The sequence below is a fragment of the Metopolophium dirhodum genome, chromosome 2, assembly GCF_019925205.1.
Source record: "Metopolophium dirhodum isolate CAU chromosome 2, ASM1992520v1, whole genome shotgun sequence".
Taxonomy (NCBI): Eukaryota; Metazoa; Arthropoda; class Insecta; order Hemiptera; family Aphididae; genus Metopolophium; species Metopolophium dirhodum.
In genome coordinates this window covers 2,768,210-2,793,704 of record NC_083561.1, presented here as the reverse complement: position 1 = coordinate 2,793,704, position 25,495 = coordinate 2,768,210, and the positions used below count along the sequence as shown (strand labels likewise).

Genomic DNA, 25,495 nt, shown 5'->3' with positions numbered 1-25,495 from the left:
ACATCAAAAGCTGTAAAAAATAAATAAATAAATAAATAATAATAATAATAATAATAAATAAATAAATAAAACGAGTGACTAGGCTTAACGGTAGCTCCTCCGTTTCGTATTTTTATTGGTTTAACACTTATACGGTATAACCGATAAACTATGTATCAATAGGGTATAAATGAGGAATTTTAAATATCAGAAAATAGTGAGGTGGCAAACTTTTAGGCATTTTTTATTTAGGGCGTGCATTAGTGTGCAATGTGTTTGCGTACGTAAAGTTGAATAGCAGCACTCGTCCGACGGAGTTTAATAAGTCTTAAAAATATATCGTTTGGTATATTAACGCACTATAAATTACCAAAACACTGTTTGATGCATATACCGATATATCAATAAGAATGAGATATTGGTAACAGGATTATTGTCATTTGTCTCGCTTCGGACCTTTCGGATCTATCTAAATAAATATATAATATTACCTATATAATTTTGAATTTCAAAACAATCACAAGATCGGTGCCTTTAATAAACAATTTTTAATGGATCCTCGCTCTATTTGGGGTTTTCATATTAATTATCATAATATAAAACATTTTTTTCGTGGAATGCCAACAAACGAAATATTCCGGAAATAAAAACAATTTTCTAGAGATCCTCATTTAATTAAGTGTAGTGATTTAGCTCTATCAGTATTACTAGAGGGCAAGACGAGACTTAAGTTAAACAATTATTCCCATAATTCATAAAATAAATAAGTATACATTATATTATTCACTACAATATTATATCATGTATGACACGTCACATTTAAAACAAACATTACTATTATTATGTAATAAGTACCATATTTTTAGAATGACTTAAATTTTTATAATTAAAGTTGACAATATTTTAATAATATATAAATAAGCAGTTGCAGTTACCTACAACAATTGTCTAGATTCCGAGCCTCCGAGCTTTATCTTAACATCTAATTATCTAAATAATAAAAAGGAATTTCAAACTTTCATTGCTTGCATATAAAAAAATCTTTTTTTTCATCATTAATTTAATATAATAACATAATGGTAGGTACCTACGAATAATTATAATAGGCATTTGATTTAAAAATAACTTCAATTTTACTATGAGATATTATATTATTATTATCTCTTTGCATTTAAAATTTAGAATTCGACCATGGCGTGATTAATTATAGATTTCACCATCGTGATTTTTTTAAATAAATAAAGATAATCTTACAATCTATAAAAGCTCGAATAGTATTATTTTGATTGATTGGTGTGCTTTGGTGTGAATTGAGTGTATAAATATATCAACACCAGTGAAAAACTTTTCAAATAAAATAAAAGCAATAACACAATTATTTTGATTACTTACATTTTATTATTTATTGTATTAAAAATCTAATTAAATTCAAATTGTACTAAATATCGATGGCTTGGAGGCCAAAGGTTGCGCATGTCCAATTTTTGTCAAAATAGTTTTACAAGACCGTTTGGTTATTAATCTGTGTCGTATTTTTTACACGGAAAAATATTATTAGTCATAATCTTAATTAAGACATGTTTTGTTGATACTTGAATGTTTGTGTTTTTAGAGCGAGATAGGTTTTTTTAATGCACACTTATAACAAGTCCTAAATTAATAAGATGCACAATAAATATTTTATCTGGATCTTAATGTACTAAATGGACAAACATAACAAGTACGGACTTGTTAATTTTGTCCGAAACAATACATTCAATTTTGGACTTTTGATGTTTTAAATAATATTATAATATTATATGAATGATCGTCGTCCGTTATTCAATGTTGAGTGGATGATAAAAAAAACACAAATCAATTCGCCGTACTTACTAATTTAGTTAACAAGTCATATTATAATGAAATTAATTACATACATAGGTATATTTACTTATGTTATATTATGTAATATAATATATTATTATAATACAGGAAAATAATACAAGTTGTGTAACATGATAAATATGGTGAATCAATCTTCGGTATCTAAATTAATGCGTATTGTGTTGTAAGCATATGTTTGGATTTTAATATCAACTAATTATTAGTGTCACGTTAAGGGTTTTTATTAGTCTGTGCAGCACTACGCAATGTTTTGGTTAATCGTTACATGTTTACCGCCTATTTCAAACGTGCTATAATAATAGTAAAATTGTCCAATAAATTTATTTTGTACGGTTTTTACGACGAGGATTTATTTTCTGGTAAATTCACTTACTGCAAGTTTATTGTGACTTCATGCAGTGTTCCAAAGATTCGTTGACATTATAAAAATCAAAATAGCTTATACAATTGATATTAAAACAATTTGATTACTCACATTTTGTAATAGTAATTATCGAACATTCTAAATTCTAAATATATTATAATAGTATACTATGAACGATCGTCGTCCGTTATTCAATGATGTATGATCAAAAAAAAAAAAACAAAATTAACACAACTCCTGCGAAGCCGTACTAATTTAGTTAACAAGTCATAATAAAATTAATTACCTACAAATATACCTATACATTATTATAATACCGTGTTATATTATAATAAAATATAATATTGTAAATCAATCTTCGGTAACCAAATTAATGCGTATTGTGTTGTAAGCATTATGTTTGTGTTTTAATAGCAATTAATTAGTGTCAAATGCCACGTGAAGGGTTTGTATTATTAGCGTGTGCACTACGCAATGTTTCGGTTAATCGTTTTTATTTTTAGCTCCTATTTCAAGCGTCCCATTATAATAATAATAATAATAATAATAATAATAACATTGTCCAATGAGATATTTTGTACGGTTTTTACGACGAGGATTTATTTTCTGGTAAATGCACTTACTGCAAGTTTATATCGTGACTTCATACAGTGTTGCCAAGATGTGTTTACATTTTACGAACGTATATATTATAATATATATGTCTGTGCATGTATATACGAGATAATTAATTATTGCTCCCGTATGTTCCGGTATCTTTCCTTGGCTTTCCGACCCACCTGTCAAGTGCATCTTCCCGAAAAAGCCATTTTCTCACATCCGCCACATTCTACAAATGACTTCTTGTCCCTTTTTACTCGTTCGCCGCTATACGACCCGTTTCCTGTGCATCTAGATCACTTTTTCTCGTTTATATATTATACTCACCACATAAGTAGGCTCGCGCATTGTTGTATTAATACACTTATGTATACAATTTAATTTACTGGCGTACAGTATTTTGTGATGATGCGACTTGTTGTAATAATAGCCTCTGCGGACTTGCAAAATAAGATAATTATTGATATAACGGCTAATTATTAAAGACGCATTATACCCATAAATATTGGTATTAAAAAGTTTAAAAAAATTAGAACAATAAATTATAAATGTAAGTACCTATCTATACTTACAAGTTACAACGTTTTACTTTTTTCATTTTTTTTAACAATAATTATTTCAACAACGTACAATATAGAATATAAACAAACTAGTGGTACTGAACCTACACAGTTATAAATAATATTACTTTAAACTTAATTTGAATCTTCTTGAGTTATTAACTGTCACAAAACATATTATTCGCATTGTTCTCGAATTTAGACTTTAAATAAATATATAATAATAATTTAATTGTTTTCTGTAATCCTAACTCATCACGTCATAATAATACAGGAGCGTATTATGTAGGATTTCAAATTAAAACTATTCATGTCTGACTGAATTTTTTTTTTCATCTCGAAGAAATAGTTAGAGCAATTGTTTATATTAAGATAATATTTTTTTTCCTTTCACAGTATGAAAGAAATGTGATACATTTAAAATTATACAATATTATATTTTTTAACCAAATATCCCCATTATAAATATTAAAGTTTTGTCTTCAAATAATCTGTGGTGGCAAATAGTAATAAAATACAATAGTCTTACAAATTTGAATAATAAGAAAAAACTTCTTCTTTTTTTTAATTAAGTTTTACTATCATAATAATATAATATATAGTTAACATCAAGTAAATCGGTTAATTGATTCTACTCAGTATGAGTGTACATTATTCATATTTATTACGAGGGTATAGTATATGAGTATAATAATTTATCAGAAAAAAAAGGAGATAAATTTAATTTAAATTTATTTTGTTTTATTGTTGAAAATCGTATTATGCCATTAACATTGCAGCATTTCAATAAAAATAAATAATATAATGCGCCATATGGTATACTTTGAGAATTTCCACTATATTTTATTGTCTTACGAATTAGATGCAACCGAATTAATGTTTAATTTTTTATAATCATGGTAGTTGGTTTTTAATCTGTTAAAACCCTCCTGAATTATTGTCTGAAAAATGGATGGTATCAAACAAGTAACCGACATTATAAGTCCTAGTTAAAACTTAAAAGGTGATATATGGTTCTGAAATAAATTACTAAATTATAAGGGTGTGGTAGTGGTTTTCAGCTCGTGGAATTATAAATAATGAACAATAATAAGCGGAAGCTGCTGCAACGTTGACAAATATTCGGGCATTTATAATGAAGTTATTTGAACCATGATTGATGATTGGCTTTGTTTTTTTTTTTATTTTTTTGCTAATAGCATTTGAATATTGGTTCTAAGTGTGGGAATTTTTATTTCAATAAATTTTATAATTGGACATTTTTTTTTCGAACCGTCTGTTGCCGAAGGGACCAATTAGTAGTATGTTGTTCTTTATAATATTCGTTGTTGATTTTATCATACCAATTAAATTTGTACAGGCTCTAAAAATGTATGTCAATATTTTTTTTATTTTTCTTTTTAATGTCACATTCGACAACATTGCAGCTCCCTAAATAATAAAGCTTTATTCTTGAATTAAACATTCCGCAAAGAAATATTTACCGATCCACTAATTTGATCAGACTATATACTGCTATTTTACTATTGAACACATTTACAATTAACTTAGCAAGAAATTCCAAAAAGATACGCGCAGATACCAAAAAACAGACGAAACCCTATTATATCCTGAGCGGATTTTAAAAATAATGTCTTTTTTTATTATTATTTTTTTTGTGTGCGTGGGTGAGTCTGACGACACTTTTTATAGAAGAAAAATGTTTTGATCATAAAAATATTAAAGGTGGTTTCTAGTAGCAAATTGGATATATTTTGTTCTATCTGGAGTAGAAATGTCGCAGTATTTTTAAAATAATCGGAAAACCTCAAGACAAAACGGAAATATTTCGGAAAACCATAATTAAAAATTGTAAGCCATAAATACTTGAAATTTTCACCCATATTTAAATTTGCATCTTCTAGAAATTATTACGTTTTAAAAATATTGTTCTCTTATAGAGCTATTTAAAGAGATTTAAAACTGCCAACTATTTAGTTTTTTACGACTATCTTACAATTTTTGTTTATGAATAAAAACAACTTGAGAATATAATACATTATTCCTCATATCTTAGATTTTTTACTGGAGTTTAAAAAAAGTTAAGCTTGGGGCAACAGTTTTTTTTTTTTTATCAGCGTTTGTATTTCAAATTTTAACAACATTACAAACACGTATTATAGGGAACACATAATCCTCAAATGTTTTTTTTGTCATTTAGTTATTATTGAAAAAAATATTTTCCATTTAAACCTGGAACATTCAACTATTACTTCAAATATTATATTTTATTCACAAAAGAATTTACAAAATATTTAGATTTATTTTAAACAATGTATTCACAACCTTTTTTTTTGCAAGTACGTTCTGTGTTGACTTATAAGTTAATTAGAACTATAGTATTAGTCTGTGAAGTAATAATCACAATACACGATTTGTTTTAATTTATTCGTTTATGCAATTGTTTTTGGTACCAATATAAAAAAGTACCTACCTATAATATAGTTGAACCTATAGTATTATTAATATGATTTTCTCAGAAATATAGTCCGACCAAACGGATTATTCAGAATCGCTTTTCGAATGCAATGATTTACCATTGAATTCAAATTAATTATCCATTACCTATGGTGGTTACCTACTCGATGACGAGGTACACTTGACCTACCGTACTATATAATACTGCATATAGTATTGCACTATGTACTATCTTCCTCAATTTTTTTTTTAAATTTATTTTTTATTATAAACACCAAACTGAAATTTATTTATTGTATTTATTTGATTTAATCATACTAATGGATTACCTAATAATAATTATTATGCATAAACTGGTATATGATATATATTATATATACTGTAAATTTGTTTCATAAAATAATGTAACGTGTAACTCTAGGGTGTGTGATTATAAATTGTATTTTTATTTTCGTTTTTTAAGAAAATCGTTTACCTTTTGAATTTTGGTACTCTCTCTTTATCTCTGAATTTAAATGTTGCTGTTCTGTTTCAATTCACATTTTCACTAACGAATGAAGACAAACATCTATTAATCCATTAAAAAAGCTAATTTTAAATTTATAAATAGGTAATTGTGTTATTGTTAGTTTAAAAAATAAGTGAGAATTTCAAGCATTCATTATTTGGAAGTATATTCTGAAACTTATCAGACTAGGAATATGATGACTTAAATGATTAAATATTTTTATATTAAATGCCCAGTAGTTATATTTGTATAAAAATCGTATTATGATTAGGGCGTATAATTTATCATATTACCTATACATATAATATAAGTTAAATCATGAACAATTTGGATTCATTAATCATTATATTTATTTTGTTATTGTTTAAAATCAAAATACAATTAGGTTTAGAATTGTTTTTCGATAATTTGAAAATTTATTTATGACAACAAAACTTAGCCCGCCCCTTCAGTAATAAATTAGCATATGGGCCTCCTGAAATTATTGGCACAACTTTACTGATCCATACTAATTACTTATAGTAGAGGAATGTCTGAATTTTTATATTTATTACACAATGACTGAAATTTATTGTGTTTATACCAAATTAACTTTTCGAGTTAAAAGATTAGGTATGGGTTAAAATAATTTATTACTATAATGAATAAATGACTTTATTATAAATAAATTATTGTAGGTATTGATTTTCCTAATTTATCGATAGAAAAAAAAAATTTAATTCAATTACATTTAACATGGCAATCAATACGATATTTTATTTATTTTATAATAACTGTATTTAATTCAACCTATACAATATGAATTGTTGAAAAACAAATTGTATAGCATATTTTCTGTAAAAGTCTTATTAACAATAAATTATAATTTTGACGATATTCTTTTCGGTTTAACATATTATTACTTAATGGCCTTTTTATTGATATTAAAAGGGGTTCGATAAAATATTTATTTAGATGTCAAAATAGTATAATAATGATAATTATTATGATCATTGTTATTACGTATTATTATTAATAGCAGTAGCAATAATATTTGCTTTTTTAAAGTGAAACAAATTGATGATACTCGATGTGACCGATTTGGCACAAGTTCAATAACTGTCATTGTATGCATTCATCCGGAAGCTTTTTCGAATTGTTTATGGTTGGAGATATCGTAACCCAAAACAACTTTACATATATAGTTATATTTTGAAAACATTATTTGGATCTAACCTTTAAACTATAATAATCCATGTAGATTGTAGGTACTAAAAGTTTGCGTTCGGTAAAAAAAGACGATTCTATGAATATTCAATCAGTATTTTACTAAAATTGGTAGGTTATTGATTTAACCATGACTTGTAAAAATAAAAAACTACAATTTTTTTTGTTCATCTAACTAGAAGTAAAAAATGTGTTGAAAGGAAACAACGCTATTATAATATTACACAATACATTTGACATTCTAATAAAACAAATAATTCTAGATGATATATTTTGATCAATCTTATAAAATTTAATTTGTTTCAAATCTATTTATAACTTAAACATATTATTTAAACTTTTAAGAGAATATTTAAAAAAAAAAATCATCATGATAAAGATTTTAAATATTATTAGCTGATTTTAAAACTGTTCATATTAATTCAAATACAATATTAGTAAATTCATATCATGAGTGGACTGATTAAAATCGACCATGGTGACGTTTATTTGGGTTTTTTTGTCGGTTTTCGCTAGTTTTTTCAGACACGAAAAAACCGACCAATCTGGATAAACGAAAAATTACCTTTTTGAATTACCATTTAGATGTCCTGTCAATGAAAGTGCTACACACATCTTTTTCGTCTCCTGCTTCCCAAAAAAGTGTTGACAAAAAAGATTTCAAAAAAAAATCTTTATTGTTAAATTAACTTATTCTTTGCTTCGCTCAAATCAAGGAAAAAAATCAAAATATATACGAAAGGACAGGAAAAAAACAGTTCAGTTAACACGTGAAGACCTGACTAAATATATGACCTTAATATATGACTCATGTGAAGTTAATAATAGATTTTAGATTGTAATACATATATTAAGATGACATTCATACAAAACTTATTAAAAATTTAAAGGTTTATTCATCAAAAATATATTTTGATAAAATTGTGTATCTACCAGTTACAGTGTTAATTCATGTTCATGGTAACAGCATCGTATAAGGTTATTCATCATATTATATTTAACATTTTCTTAATTAAATTCAAAAATCTTGAATTTCAATTATATCAATAAGGACTTACAATCTTTTAGACAACTTAAGCACTATAATTAACTGAGCTCTGCACAAAATAGTTTTTTTTTGAACGAAATCATATAATCGCTTTACGATTGAGTTTAAAACGAACCCCATCGTGAGCCACAAAAAACAGTTGCCATTTATCAGCCAACTGAAAAATATGTGTGCATTTTTAATATAATTTTGGCTTCGTTTCGTAATTAAATACGTGATTATATTATATGTTGAACTGTAAACTAAAGGCGATTACAGTTATTATTTTATTTCAATACAATATTCATTTAAATTCATGTTTGAGTTATATTTTAATAACTAGGTATAGTAATATTTTCAATTTTGCTCGATTCTTGTTAAAAAGTAATGAGAATTTTTATGTTTCATCGATGAGTTTATATAAGACATATTTTATTGAATAGTATTGCATATTGTCGCCAAATACTAATCTTTCTTGTACAAACACTATTTATCTCTAAACTCAAAACCAATATATGCTAACAATTTTACACACTTTTAGGTAATAAATTACTTAAAATATTACCATGTAGAACCTACATATCTGAAATAATCACGTATTTATGCAGTGGTAGGTTTGTAGGTAACTATTTAAAATAGACGTGTTAGTTTTGTGGGATATAAATGGGAATCAATTATTGTTATTGACATGACAAGTATTTAAAAAGGGAGTTTTACTGGTTTACGAATAAGATAAATAAGTGTTGAAAAACTACCAAGACCTTGTCTTTATCGAGTTATTTGAAGATACAGCTGTATATTACACTTCTACGTCCAATAACTACCTATGGAGCAGAAACATGGCCTCTACGAAAGGTAGACGAAAGGAAACAGATTTTCCTGGAAAGTAAAATGCTATTGAAGATTTATGGACCAGTAAAAGATAACAATACCTATGAGTGGGGAATAAGATCAAATAATTAACTAGATTTAACTTTTCATAAGCCAAACATATTGGAGACGATTAAAAACAGAAGACCTGCACAATGGGCTGGGCATGCGTGGTATTGGAAACGAATCCAATAGGAAAGATACCTCTAGAAAGACCACGTTGAAGATGGGAAGACACAGTTAAAAAAGATGTGAAGAATCAGGTGGAGGGTTAGACTGGAAGGAGAGAGAACCCGGTAGAAATGGCTGGAAGGTTGGATGTTTGACGGCATGGTCCTAGCGGCCGGCTATCCGAAGAAGAAGAAGAAGGGTTGAAAACTAATGAAATAACGTCACGTTTCACAAGTGTTAAGTATTTCATGAATATTATGATAATATAGTATTCTCGTAATAGGTACTTTAAACCGTTTGGCACCGGAGAAGTTATCGATACTCCGCAGGTACGCACAACGCTGCCTTTAAACAGTTTAAAATCGATAACTGTGCCACAGTGATTGCTTGCAGTTACAAGGGAAATAATATCCGCACGTTATCCGCATTATTATGTGTTCTGAGATGTAATCCATAATAATATTATTATCCACAAAGGTCGGGTACATTTTAGTACAAATATAATTTATTGGCTTACGTACGGCATGGTGTGTTTAAGTGGACATGGCAACCACATGTGTTGTCACCGTCGTATGATCAGGGGGCTCCAGATAATTAGTTGGTAAGGGGGGGGGGGAGGAGCCATATTATTTTCAGAAAACTTACGATGGTATAAAAATTTATTTGATTTGTAATATTGTTTTTAACAATATACAATTTTTAGAAATACGGGCTAGGGGTGGCGGCCACTGGATTCACGCCTGCATATGACGTCGTTATCAAAATTGAAATGTAACCTAACCTAACATAACCTAAATATTGTTTTCGAACCATGTTTAATCGTGCCTCAGTGATCGTTTGAAGTTATAAGGAAAATAATATCCGTACGTAATCCGCACTATTCTGTGTTCTTTGATGTAATCAGAATATTAATACATAATATCATATTATTATAATCCACACATGGTCGGTTACAAATATAATGTAAGTATTGATAATTCACGTACGTTGTGAGATAGGTATCAACTATCGTATATGACGCGGTTAGCAAGATTACAATATCCAATCGAAAAAATATAATGATGTACTGGCAAAATAAAAATAAAAATATTATCTGTCTGCGTCGAAACCCGCAAGTCTTTAGGTATGTTATTATTTAGGGTTTCACATAAGTACATAATAATATGACCAATTATTATATCCATACCACAGACATATACTACGATATATACTACTAGATGCCCGACTTTATATTCTACTGCGTATGGGTTTTTGAAGCCAAGTATAGGTTGGGCAATGTTAACAATCCGTTATCAATATTATAGTATATAATATATAGAAGATTAGTAACATCGATTTGTAAAAATCGCCCAACCTATATTACGACGATTGGCTTCAAGTACGGTCTCCGAGTCGGGCATCTAGTATTAATTATTATTATAGTTTATTATATCTGTGATCCACACAAATATTGTATACGTATATTATAATAATACACGACAACTTCGTAATCTCATTATAACTACACAGACAAAACAATACCTTATTATTTATTACAGTTGTATACATTATTTACGTTTTTGTCGTATCTAAAACACACGAATGAAATGAACAGGGTAAAAGCTAATGAACTGAAAATTATATGAGTTGACTTTATAAACACGCGGGACGCAGTAATTTTAGCAAGTAAATGTAAATATAAAAAAAAAATAGTCACTCGAAAAACTACATTTTTACAAAGAATGGATTATTCTAGCCAATATTTTAATTAAAAGTTCGGAATATGCGTCACAAACTTTGAAAAAAAATGTTAATACAAAAACAAAAATGATATTCAACTTATTTTTAAGTTATTTAATAAGATAAACATTTTGGCACACTGAGAAAACATGTATCCTAGAAATCCAAGTTTAATCTTCATATTTAAACTTTAAATGTTTTTCAATAACTTGAGTATCGGGTTCAATACTTCAACTGAAAATTAAAAAAAAAAAAAAAATATTTGGTCAGAAATTATTCTGAATCTAAAAATATAATATAATAATAAAATACATTTCTTTTTCATTAATGTAGTAAGGTACTACGCATTACTGTTTAAGTATTAAGTATATAAAATGCAAAGAGGCCAACAATTTAAAGACTCACGGACACAATTTATGAGTTTTGTAAAAGTGTCTTAGATTATGGATTTCATCAGGTGTAAAGTGCATGCAATATTAACATCAAACACGACTTGAACCATTCGGTCAAACTAAAAATTACACTTTATTTATTTCACTGAACACGAATTGCCTTCCAAATCTAGGTAGGAGACCTTTTTTTTTTTTACTGAAATGACATCTGGGTATTTTCGGAGTTAAATTGAGAATACTTGTTAAACTATATTCGACCCACATATCATACACCCATACCCAAATCAATATAATATAATATCTATATTATATTTGTTCGTGCCATAGATTATTATATATATTTTTTCAATATTGAAGAATTTTTAATTCGCTTACATTTAAATATTTTATTTGAAGTTTTTTGTTTGATTTTTACATGCCAGGTAACAATAATAATGTATAATTTTTTTATGTATGATACATAATAATCAATAATATATGTAACAAATAACAATAATGTAACCATTACAAGTACAATAAACTATTTCTCGTCGTGATTAGTGTTTAAGTAAATTTGCAATAATATTATATTTGTCTACAATTATAGTATTTCTTTATTAGTCTTTGCACCTATATTATTAATCTTATATTTAACTAGCAATTACTCGATTACGTCTAAATTAAAGTATAATAATATAATTCTAACCTTACTTTCTATTCATAATAAACGACGACGATGTTGATTTTTAAAGTGAAACAATATTCAAAGTACCAGTTTATTAAATTTATTGGAGGAAATTCGATAACTAAAGGGTCAGCTGCTTAATATGGGAGGACATTTGAGTGAATGATAGTCTTAAAATCGGTTGGCAATTCGACTTATTCGAGTAACCTTTTTAACAAAAAAAAAATCATGGGCGGAAATTCGAGGGTCAGACCAGAGGAAATTCGATAGTGACAATTTATTTGACTGTAAACAAAATATATAATTAATATAAATATATCAGAATGTAAACTCAGTACTCACAAAATAAATCCTATATCGGCTTTAATTTGTTTTTGTCAAAAAAAAATGCTTATCGTTTAAGTAATAATATTTTTCCGATTGATTTTCGGATTGCACATAGTTCTATGTCTAAAATCTAAGCCATATAATATGCTGTAATAGGTAATAATAATTGTTGATTATTACCAGCTTTTTTCATATTTTCGGAATTTGGTAATATTAATATGATAATAACATGTTCATCAAATATATATGATATTATTATGTGTGTTTAAGAATGTCACAAGTTTCAAATAATATTATATTGAAAAGTTTTTCTTTTTTCGATTGGTATTACTTGTCTGCAATAATGTTTGTACCAACAACTCTTGTTTCGTTGTGCATTTAAAATGTATGTATTCGGTTTTGACTCATTTCATTACAGCATATAATAAAGTTATGAGATGCACTTTAATAAAGTTCATAAATTGTTATCTTTCAGAGTAGGCGAATTATTTAATGTTATTATTTGTTAATTCTCAGCAAACCGCTGTCCCTGCAGTGTACCAACGGTATTTTCCGTTGATGTTCAATCTCTGGATCCATTTCTGTTTTTTTTTTTGACGTGTAATTATCCATTCAATTTTCACAATACTTGAAGACTAATATTATTTGATTTTAGATTTTGAGTGGAGCGAGAAATGTACCATTAGATCTATAATGGTGTGTCCATTTAATAATTTTCTCATTTGTTCAAATATTATTATATGGATAACTGTGGCTTATTATTTGATTTTTAATTTGATGAATCACGTCCTATACAATATACATATATACAATATAATTGTATAAGTACACGATGAATGGTACATATTAAAACGCTGGTTTTATTATAAAAAACAATTTGTTATTTTTTTTTTTTTTTGTTTAACTTACATATTTTTAATTCAAAACATTGATTATTGGCTTTCTACAGTAGATGAAATATTTGTAACGTAGTAGTTATAATCAGCCGTGTGTATTTTATATAAAATTATTATATTTTATAATATGTTGTACACGTATAATATACGAAATTGTATTACAAATTATGTAACATAATGAGTAATGTTCAGCGTTGAAATATTTTAATCTACGAGAAAGGTAGGTTTTATATATTTTATATACATTAATTTTGTTTTGTGTTACGTATGGAACTATTTATAGAGAACAGGGATAAAACTAGAAAAAGAAAATTGCCAACATACCGATCTCATTCGGGTCCTACATTGTTCTGTTCGGTAATTTAAGACAAAACGCGCTTAACCCGTCCGTTTTGAGAGCGTATTTTGAACCCCTTTTTTTTGTCTACTAAAACTACTTCTCTCGTATAAAAAAATAACGATTCTGTTGGAAATATTTTGTATATTTTTTTTTAGCCAATAAATAAAAGCCATCCCTTCTAGACAAAATTATTTCTGATGTTTCTGTAGCGTATGATAAAACAAAAACAAGTAAGTACCTAACCGTTCTGCTGTACAACAGTTGTAGGTGTTGAGTATTTACTCGTCATTGAGTGAGTCACTGTAATATAATATGTGTTGAATTTGGATACAACGATAAGCCATAAGTAAGACGGTCCATCACCACATTATTAGTTAAGTATATTTGATGATATATTTATAATGAAATTATAGTAATTTATTTTACCATTAATAGGTACCTATACTCTATAGGTTGCATATTTGCTGACAATTATATTATATTATTAATATTTAATTATTAAAGCTGTAGTAGACTAGTACCCATATAATATTTATATTATTATATTATACAATTACTATTAACTTTTGAGTCAATACCGACTTATCTCCGAACGGCGTGAGTAGGTTACTGGTATAATATTTAAGCAATAGCATACAATTAATATAAATGTTTTTAAAATGTCATCGTGAGTGAACATAATTATATACTTTAACTTTAAATCCCCACTAAAAATATTTTAAAATTAAAACAGAATAGGTAAGTAGGTAACTAATATAAAATTTCAAAATTCATTTGAAATTCAAATATGTATATAAAAAAAATTGTGTTTAAATATTTTTTTGATTTTTTAGTTTCAGTATATATTTAGTATCTACCTACTAATTATGAGGAACTTTGTGTAAAAATCATAACAATTTCAGGATTTTATATAAAAATTAGAAATGTTGTTAAACTAATTGACTTATACAAGCTTATCAATGTATAGGTACTTTTGTGCGATCTTGGTAGTTGATTTGTATTTTAATTTAATATGTGAATTAAATATGTATAGAGTGATTTTTTGACCAATAAACGTGTGTTGTACGTAAGTAAAATGGATTTATTTTAATATTTTTTTTTTGTAAAACAATAAAAATATGTATTATTTACTATTTTTTTATGAGTATTATTATTTTTTAAGGTATTTAATTTATTGAATGATAACATAGGTACAATTTTTAATTCGTATTATTTTTATATCTAACGATAATGTTTAATGTTAAAATAATCACCACGTCTAATAATATACTGCAGGATCGTGACGAATAGTACCTAAATTAATCTGACCAACAATACATTTTAAAAATAATATATTTTTTTATATAATTTAGATGTTAATTATGATCCACAAAGTAAAATATTCAAAACAAAGTGCTTGATATCAAACGGATTAATAAAATACACAAAAATAATTTCATATATATAGTAAGCTGTTCATTGTTGTGTAAAAGCTATTTTTATTAACATGTTAGGGATGAGTTATTATTGTTATATTTTTAACGTGTTGATTCATCAGTTTTCGAATATATTTTTTAGAAGGGCTTATTCTGTTTGATAAATTATATTTTACACTGAATACCTACATTAAGTGTTTAAAAAATAAAATCAGATAAGCTATTTATGTGTTTTAGGAATTTTATTTACAATAAACATAAACCATTGTACACAAAATTTATCTTAAGTCGTAACAATATAAATATTATGTTAACATCAAATTATAATAACATATTATAAGCTTCAAGTGTAGATTAATTTGTACGTACATTAATTTTAATAATCACTTGAAAACCGTTAGTATAATTATTTGATATACATTAGGTTACATTGTTTTTTTTTTAATTTTTGAGTTAATAATATGTTAAATTATTAAAATGCACAAATTAAATATATTCAAATATCAATAGCAAAATGAGTTATTTTTAATTTCTCAAAAAATATGCAATTGAAAATACATATAGTTGTACAATTATTAATAATGTTATAAATTTGCTAATATTATATAATACAATGGACGTATCTAATTTAAAATAATATTTCAACTAAGTGTTTACACAAGTATCATAAACCCGAATTCTGGTCAAACACTTGCGACATTTGACCGTTTAAGTTAGTCATACCAAAATCCTGAATCTATTTAAACTTTTTCGTAGTACAATTTTGTTGTAACCATAATTTGTAACTTAAATTAAGTTATTTTGTCAGAATTGGACTTTAAGTTGCATATTTAGAAAATCATAACAGTAATATATTTTACATTAATGTATACATCCCAGTGAACCTTTAAACATTGCAGCAATAAATTAATAAACCAAAATAAACAAGTTTTTGTGGACTTATTCGTAGTCTCAGATTTGGCCAAGTCTAAATGATAGTGGAACTAACAATAGTATAATATAGTAATAATATTTTAGTATCCATAGTATTGCGAATTTATGAATGCTCAATACAATATATTATTTTCAATGGTAATCTACTAGCTATATTATATTAGCTACAGTAGGTTATGTCATTTTATTATTTCATCTAACTTTAAACTTAATCGATACCAACTATATAGTAGAGGATTTGTGCTGTTATTTATTTTGAAAAATAATATAGGACTAATTATATTCAAAAATTATAATTTTTGAAATAGTTAAGTTGGCTTTTGGATAAATTATTCCATCTATTTTATTGGATTTAAATGTGGAGAGAAGCGGAAAAATCCAAGTACGCTATATTTGTACAGTGGTTCACTAAGCAGGTTATTCCATATTTTTCCTTTAATAAGTAATTTATTTAAATAATTAACATTTTATGTGTATAAAAGTTGTACGAGTATAAGAAATAATACGACTAACGACATTACATATAATATTATATTAAATCTAATTTTTAACCAACAGTTAGAGCTGATATTATTCTTGGTACATAACTCAGAAACTACTCGTTCATGCTTTAATTCAGATGCATCAACATGTTCAAAATAATCATGGGCTCAACGATTTACAGTAAAAATTGATGGTTAATGTCTTAGGAAAAAAGTCTGTACCACAACAAAGACACTCCTTAGAAAGTATGAAAATCTAAGTATCTCAATTATTGATGGTATCTTAGTGGGCATAGGGTAGATAATTGAACATTCTAAAAATCAGAATTTTTATAAAATGTACATCATTTACGGATACAATGCGAGTATGCATGTTTGGTGGATCACTATGTATAACATGGAACAAATAACCTTGGGCTCTATTATTATTATATTGTTTTAAAGGGTATATGAAAAATCTGGATTTTACAATATCCCCACAATGTTAATAACAACCATTTTTATCATTCCGGTCGCAATATCACCGACAGTGATTACTTTCGACAAAACAAACATGACTCCATATTACTATGGTACGCTTTTTTGTTACACCTCGTCGAAATGTTTTATTTTCATTCATATCTTTTGAAATCTCCTAAATATGAAAAATCCAGTTGTTTTTGTGAGATTTCTTGAAATTCAGTTCTAAACAGAAGGCTTTAGGAAAAATTGTTTAGTTATTAAAATATAATAAAAAGTACCCTTATAGTATATAATATTTATTATACATAGCGTGCCAATATTTAGCTTCTAAGCAGGTATGATTATTTGAGGAGTTAATTTTTCGGATCACCAACAAATAGTATGCTTCTATTTTTGTTTGATTAGTATATAATACATTTTACAAACGAAATGATTCACAATAATACTATAGTAAATTGAGAATATCTGATTATCTTGGTTATGATCAATTTTGTATTCCGAAATATAATCGTCATACTCGTCATAATTGCCGCGGCTACTAAAAAAAATAAACAGCGATTGCCTCGATGTGTTAAAGACGTTTATTTCTGATGATATTTTTAATAGGTACCTGTATGGTCATATTATATTTCTCGACACAAATTGTACGCACGAAATTCAACAAAATTTGGATTTTTAATAACTTTAAGCGAGAATTGCCGAACAACGTCTAACCGGGATTCCTCGTTTTCGTTTTAATAGTTGATGCTTTGTATAATACGTTGCTCACAATATCTACTAAAGGTACGCCGTGTGTTTACCATTTGATTTTACTCCCGCACACGTGCCACACAAGGGGCGGACTGTAACACATATTTACAGATGAGACATGTTAATCAGTTCAAGAAATCACCTATCGCAGATGTTAAACTTAATATTTAGAACTCTGCGGTTTCGTCTCTGGATCCCAGAACTATTACGCTTAAATCTGTCAACCGCGACTTTGGCTCTGAGGTCTTATACGTCGTAGAAAAATCGCAGGCATGATGCGTATCGTTTGAACACGATTACGCACATATATATATATATATACGTACTGTACATAGGCACTGGCACCGGCACAATATTAACTTTGAGGTATATTAATGTACGCGATTGACATAATCTCCATAAGATATTATGATTATTTGATGATGAATATATTGTGCAGTACCTACCTAGGTTTGTATAACAATATATGATCGTTTATTCGTTATAATATCATAATAATATATTATTAATTCTTTGAAACGTATATATAATTAAACAACAATAATAATAATAATAATATTATCTATATCCGAACTTATTTACCATTCACGATATTTTATAAAACGTTAGATTTTTTTTTTTTAAAAACCGCAAATTGAATTCAAATGTATTTGGAATGTGTTGAAAAGTACTATGCGATAAAATAAGAATTTTTTTATTTTTGGATTTCAACAGTTTACAGTTTGTTGTAGAGGCTATAAACACCGAACTATGTAGTTACTACGTTGTATTTGTAAAAACAGATTTTGTACATTGATAATTTCTGTTACGAGCAAACAGTAAACAAATTAAACGTTGAGTACTTCATAGGCATATTCCATTAACATATTAAAATGTTGAATAAATTTGAAGAATATTTTTTGATTTATAGAACTTTATTTTAGTGGAATAAATAGCAGATTAACAGATCAAAATACATTAAACGAATAGTAAACTTATCGAACCTATAAACTAAACTAATCGTAATAATTACATCAAACTGTTTGTATTTTATCTGAGAGCTGTGCAGTATTCGTGAAATTCAATTTCACAATATTAATCAAAACTTAAATTGTACCAAAATTAGTACGTTTCGTATGATATTCTAGAATATTTTTAAAGGAAAACAATATTTAAAAAACTATAACTTAATAATAAAATATAACCCAGATAAAAAGTTATTTAAAAAAATCCATTAACGTGGTACTCGTACTATTTTTGCTCAAAAATAATTTTATAATTTAATTAAGTTGTCTAGATATTTTGTTAATTTCAACAAGTTTAAAACTAAATCTGATACAAAAAATTAGACACGATAGTAATAAAATTGAAATATGTAATTAATCTTTAGAAGTAAAATATTTTTTAATTTAATTTATCAACACGAAATTATATACATATACATTTAAAAAAAAAAAAAAAAACCCTTATTATGAAAATTAAAAGTATAAGAATAGTTATGGATTCTTCAATAAAATCAGATGTTGATTAAAGACGAAAAAAAAATAAAAGGCAAACACAATTCAACAACACAAATGAGATAGAATTTGCAGTTTCTTTAATTTAATTTAATTTTTTTTCTCTTTTTTACGTTCATTAAAAATGTCAAGGCTTTTCTTAATTGTTAAGACTAATCGGGCACTTTGTACAAGTTGGTTCGTTAACCAAAGTGAATATATACATCATGATACATAATTATAATATACTATTTACGGATTTTGTTTGTGTTTCCATCTAATGGCTGTACGGAAAAATGTATTGTTGTGCATTTGGCACTCTACAACTGAAGAATCGCAAGAGAAAATATCATATTTTTAATGTATTAGTATTCAATTCGTTCGTAATACTTATAACCATTTCGTTTTTTATTCAATACCTAACTATTTGTGTACCTGCTAGTTACTTTTAACTTAAAAGTGACGAGAGCGAAAGCATACGACTACCATAATACGAAATTATCGTATAACATTGTTATATATCACACATAAATGATCGGATTTGACCTACATTAATGGTTTATTAGACCAAATGTTGACGATGATCTAAATAAATAACAATATATTTCGACTGTACGTATTTATGGTTTGTTTCAATAAACTTTTGTTTGACCATATTTCCAATACCGACCTACGAATAATGCAAATATTAATGTTTAAAAAAAAAAAACATCCAAGTTGTTACTTATAGGTACTTGGTAATGTTTTATTGAATGCAGTTGTTCATTAACATTGTTCATCGAACAACTATAATTGGTATATACATATAAATGGAAAATATGTGTTCAAATAATTGGTAATAAATAATCAATTTCCATGTAAAACTGAACAGGATATAAATTCTGAAAAGAATGAGGAAGCTACTTGTTTTTATATAATATGTTTTTATTTCTGAAAAAAAGTTTATGGAAAAGTACTCCAAAAGTTATATATTATATAAGTTGCGCACTGTACATTGTAGTTGGTCGCGTTACATTGGATGTGGATGTGTAGTGTGTTATTAAAGTAATTTTTGAATTTCCTCAGTATTTTTTGAAAACCTTCTAAAAACAATAATTAATATCAACTATCATGAAAACCATTAAAATTAGGTACTGTAAATTAACAAATTTTTATTTTTAAGTTATGACTTATGAGCTTATATTACTTTAATAAACTGAGATTTACGCGTTATTATAGTTTTTGAAACAATATTATTGTTTTTAAGTTTAAAGCATGAATTTGTGTTCATGGTTGTTTGAAAACATATTTAATTGGAATTTGTTATCTTAACAGAAAAATCATAACCATCCCGATGACAATAGTTATTGTAATGAAAAATAATTGAACATTCTATAATGTATTATAATAATATTATATGTAATATTTTGTTAAATATATTGTACACTAAGCGAAAATTTGTATTAAAATAAGTACCTATTTTAAATTAAATAAATGAATAAAAATAAAAATTATACTTTTAATATTTCAAACATTATTTCTAATACTAGAAAGTTGAGTCTTAGAATTTTTAAAGTATATCTAGTTACCAATATCATAATATAATATTATAACGATTTTTTTTAATAAAAAAATTAACTGAGTTATCTCTAAAGATTACTCTTCATGGAAAATAAATTAGAGGATATTTTTAATTAAGTTGTGAGCACAGTGTTGTTCTTATGCACTAGTCGTACTAGTGTACTTTTCTAATAAGTCTAAGAGCATATTTATAAATACCTTGTTTTTCTATTTTTTTAAATATAGAACTTTTTATAAAATATTTTCTATGTAACAAACACACTTCGCATACAGTTTATAGTATATTAAATACACAAAGTATGCCTTTCCTTTTCATTAACCATTAAAATAAATCAATTTGTAATGGTGACCATTGGTTTAGTAATAAGTTAGATATTTGATCAGGGATTATTATAAGTGCTGATTGAATTAATGTAACATTATGGGCCATATTCATAGTTGATGCTTAAGAATAAGTATTGCTAAAGCTATATGACTGAAATAAGTTTCATAAATGAGACTTTTGCCTAAGAAAAAAAAAATATTACTTAAATTAAGGTTGGTCGAGCCCTACCTTAAGCATTGTTTATAGTTATTATCACAATTTTTTTATTTTTTAAATTATTAAAATTAGTTTAAGCAATAATAATTATTACTAAGCATCGACTATTCATACCCTATTATACTTGCTATTTCTGTTTATTTAGATAGAATATTGAAAATTCAGTTGTTTATTTATTATTAATTACTCATTTATTTATTAAATATATTGTTTGTAAAATTGTTATTGACTGTGCAAAATATGAAATATGATCAGTCTAATATTCTTTATCGTTGAAAAATGTTTAGTTCTGTTTTATATTTTGATGATAGCGAAGGAACAATCCGTAGGCGTAATAACTACTTATTATGTATTTTTTTTTTATGGAGTTTATAGGAAAACATTATTAAGGTGATAAAAGTATAAAACATTCATATAGCTTCCATATTACAAATTAAACACGCAAGTTATTTTCTTATTTTGTTTTTTTTAATTTCCCAGTTGTTGTCAAGAAGACCATTAGAAACTATAAACAATTTAAAACAAATATTACTAGATCTTACTATTTACAGACAAATAATGTGTATTTTTTTAAACAAACAGACGAAAAAACAAAAAATATGTAATTTGTATTTAAACTTTAAAGTTTGCACACAATTATAATAATAAATGATACCTTGTTAAACGTGTATAATTTAACTAACAATATATTCAGTTATGTTGAAATTAATTCAAAATTAATCGAATACGACCACCAGGATAAAAAATAATTCCGCCAATCATAATCCATGTACATATTACGAATTAGGATGGAAAATAATTTTGCATTTAAATAGACATTTCGAGCGTTCTCTTCGCATCATATATTTTAAAGTTTATAAATAAAGCAAAAATTCGGACCCTCATAATTATTGTCGGTAATCATATAATTCGAAAATCTGTCAGAGTATTTAATTAAATCATTAAAAATGTACTTGCAGCATATACAATAATTAGAGGCAATCAAACATTAAAAATATACATACGGTTTTTTACTAAATTGACGAAAAAAAAAACTTAGATCCAAAATATAATCAATCAACCAAACTTAATTTTATCAGTTTTGTCGTAAATTATTGTAATCAATTTTAATTTGGTATAAAAATCGATATTATAATTAATTTAATAACTTTTTAATCGAACGTCTTAATGTTAAAAAGTTTTTAATGATTTACCTACCTACTTATGTTTTTCTGCATCGGTAAGGATATCTTGCCATTGTACAATCTCAACAACATTGTGGTTTCAGTATGCACTCTACCTCGAAATAGTGGAAACGAACATGCTTAGACATAACTAAATTCAATGAAAAAAAAAAAAAAAAAAAATGATGGGAATGTCACTTATTATATGTATGATAGGTTTTGAGTGTAGTTCGTCATTGGGAAGATCACTGTAATGCATATTTATTGTAGTTAATATTTTTGAATACTTTTCTATACATTTTTACGTTCGAAAAACGACGCTGAGCAGAGATTATAATATGTCAGCCTATATTATTTCTAAGGACAGTTTTTAATATTGTTTTAATATTGTAATTTACTTTTAAGTGATTAGTAATATTACAGACGAACAATAGAGTTGGTTGAATAGGCTCGCGGTATAAATAGTTAACAATTTGTCTAAATATTTTGAAAATTTCATTGTGTACTTACATAAAAAAACTAAGACATTCAATGACAAGGTTCTAAAGTCTGTACCACAAGCAAGATTTTATTGATTTAAAACAAAATAACAATTTTCAAACGAAAATCATAGTTCTCCATTTAAATACTATCCAATTTTGTTGAAATTTTAACTTCGACCAAAAAACAAATTCAAAGTCGAACATTAAAGCATTTTTAGTATCTACTTCAAAAATAGTAATAGCGGACACGAAAATAAAAAAAGAGACATAATTTTGAAACCAAACATTCACATCTCCACTTTAAATTCAAAAATAATAAATAATAATAATACCTAGTGAAATAAAAATAAATGTTTATTGTTATACATTTTTAAAAAACACATAATTGGAAGGTACCTATGTGATATTAATTTAATTTGAGAAATAACAATAAGGAAAAAAACTCTTGCAAATTAAAATTTCCTTAGAATAAGTAATAGGCTCTTTAATATTAAGGGTACGAAAAACGTTTTCTGCGCCCATTTTTCGGTAGACTTAAAATTGAATTTGCATAATACATTAACTATAGTTTCCAGCTGTTATCTTAATAAAACCATTATTCCCGTGTATTTAAACTTTAATTATTGTAGGTTTGGTTAAGGTTATTATCAAATATTTTTGTAATTTATTTCGCAATTAAAAAGTGCACAGCAAAGCAACACACGCAAGTCATTGGGCGATTGAAATAATATTATTCTGCTTATTTTTTGTTGTTAAACTGTTATGTGCTTACGTTAATATTATATAGAACCGTCATTTGAGTAGGACTTTTGAGCTGAAGACGAATTAAAGGATAATTTGATATTGTTTTTATCAACGTTTGTTATGAATTTAGTATGACTATATCGTGTCGTGTTTGGTATACTTGAACACAAATTTTAATTTTGTAATTCTACTCTTGATAAATGCCTTTTCATTACGTTGATTACAATTTAGAGTGAAAAACACTTAGTTGACTGAAAAACTTTTTATTTTACTCAAATCCAATTATTTGAAATACCTATTAGCTTTTTACTAACATGTTTTCACGTCTGATTTAGTCTTATAATCATTATTGTGTTTTGGTTTTAAAATTAATATGAGATAAGTTTAAAAAAAAATAAAAAGAAAAAGAAAATACGATCTTATTAAAAGTATGAAATAAGTTGCTTTGTTATAATAATATAATGTTAAAATGATAAAATTAATTCAACGGAACATAATAACATTTTACACGTAGTGTCCTAAGCTATTAATATTGTTGATAAATGGATTTGGATGTATGGAATGCCTAACTGAAAGATATATTTTACAGATGATAATTCGATTTTATGCAATAACGATTTCTATTTATTTTTCCTCTTAAATAGGTTCAAAAGTTTTGTTTAATGGACAATATAGTCATATAGAATACGAAAAAAATCAAAAGCTAATATCGTTTTCTTGGAATATATTTCCATACCAATATAATTTATCAAGTATCAGAACCATAATTAATCATTTGCACCATTCGCTCGTTGAACGTTATTAAAATACATAAAAAAAAAAACCAAGTACCGACATTAGTCCTTAACTATAGATGCCCAAAATACGTACACCCGATCTGTAATTTTGATCATGATATTATGACGTTATCTTTTCACCCTCGCTTTTTCAATATAACAAATAACGTAAAAAAAATATTTAACTCATTTTAGTCACTGTGGTATTTATATTAATTATTCTTCCGTATGGTCCGTATTTAATCCTGACATAATTTATTAAACAGTGTCCTTTTTTTTTAAGACGCCGGGTTGTCACTGTATTTGGCAACCAATTTATTAAGATTATTATATTAATGAATTATTATTACTATCTGTGGTATATTTTGTTATTTATATTTATTCGATTATTTTCATTTGCATTAATTTTCATATGATATTTTGTAATTAAATTAATAAATAAATTTTATTCTTTCCTATAATATTATAATTGTTTTTATGCATTTGAATATGCCGTATTAATATTATTGTTTAATATTCACCGAGGTATAAAAATCAAAACTGAAACAAAACACCCCTTAAATGTCAGATATTTACACGTTACTTATATCTTTGACCCGCGGTTCGGTAAATGGATACCTAATATTATTATTATTTTATTTATATAGAGCTTGATGACATGCACAACACACATGGACTAATGTGGTTTATACGCATTGCACTTTGTTTAATATTGTTAAACACAGTTAATATTCATAGCTGAACAATT

The 25,495-nt window shown here is 26.3% G+C and overlaps 1 protein-coding gene across 3 annotated transcripts in view; it reads left to right on the top strand.

The window, feature by feature from the left end:
* The window catches only part of LOC132939357 (LHFPL tetraspan subfamily member 1 protein-like), a 263,817-nt gene that overhangs the window by 58,914 nt on the left and 179,408 nt on the right, over positions 1–25,495 (top strand). For 2 of the 3 annotated variants that reach the window (XM_061006467.1, XM_061006466.1), the window contains exon 1: positions 14,842–15,030. The exons of the other annotated variant lie outside the window; for it this stretch is intronic. The gene's annotated coding sequence lies outside the window, so the exon portion shown is untranslated. Of the gene's footprint in view, positions 1–14,841; positions 15,031–25,495 lie in introns of those variants that run through there. 3 annotated transcript variants of the gene reach the window in all.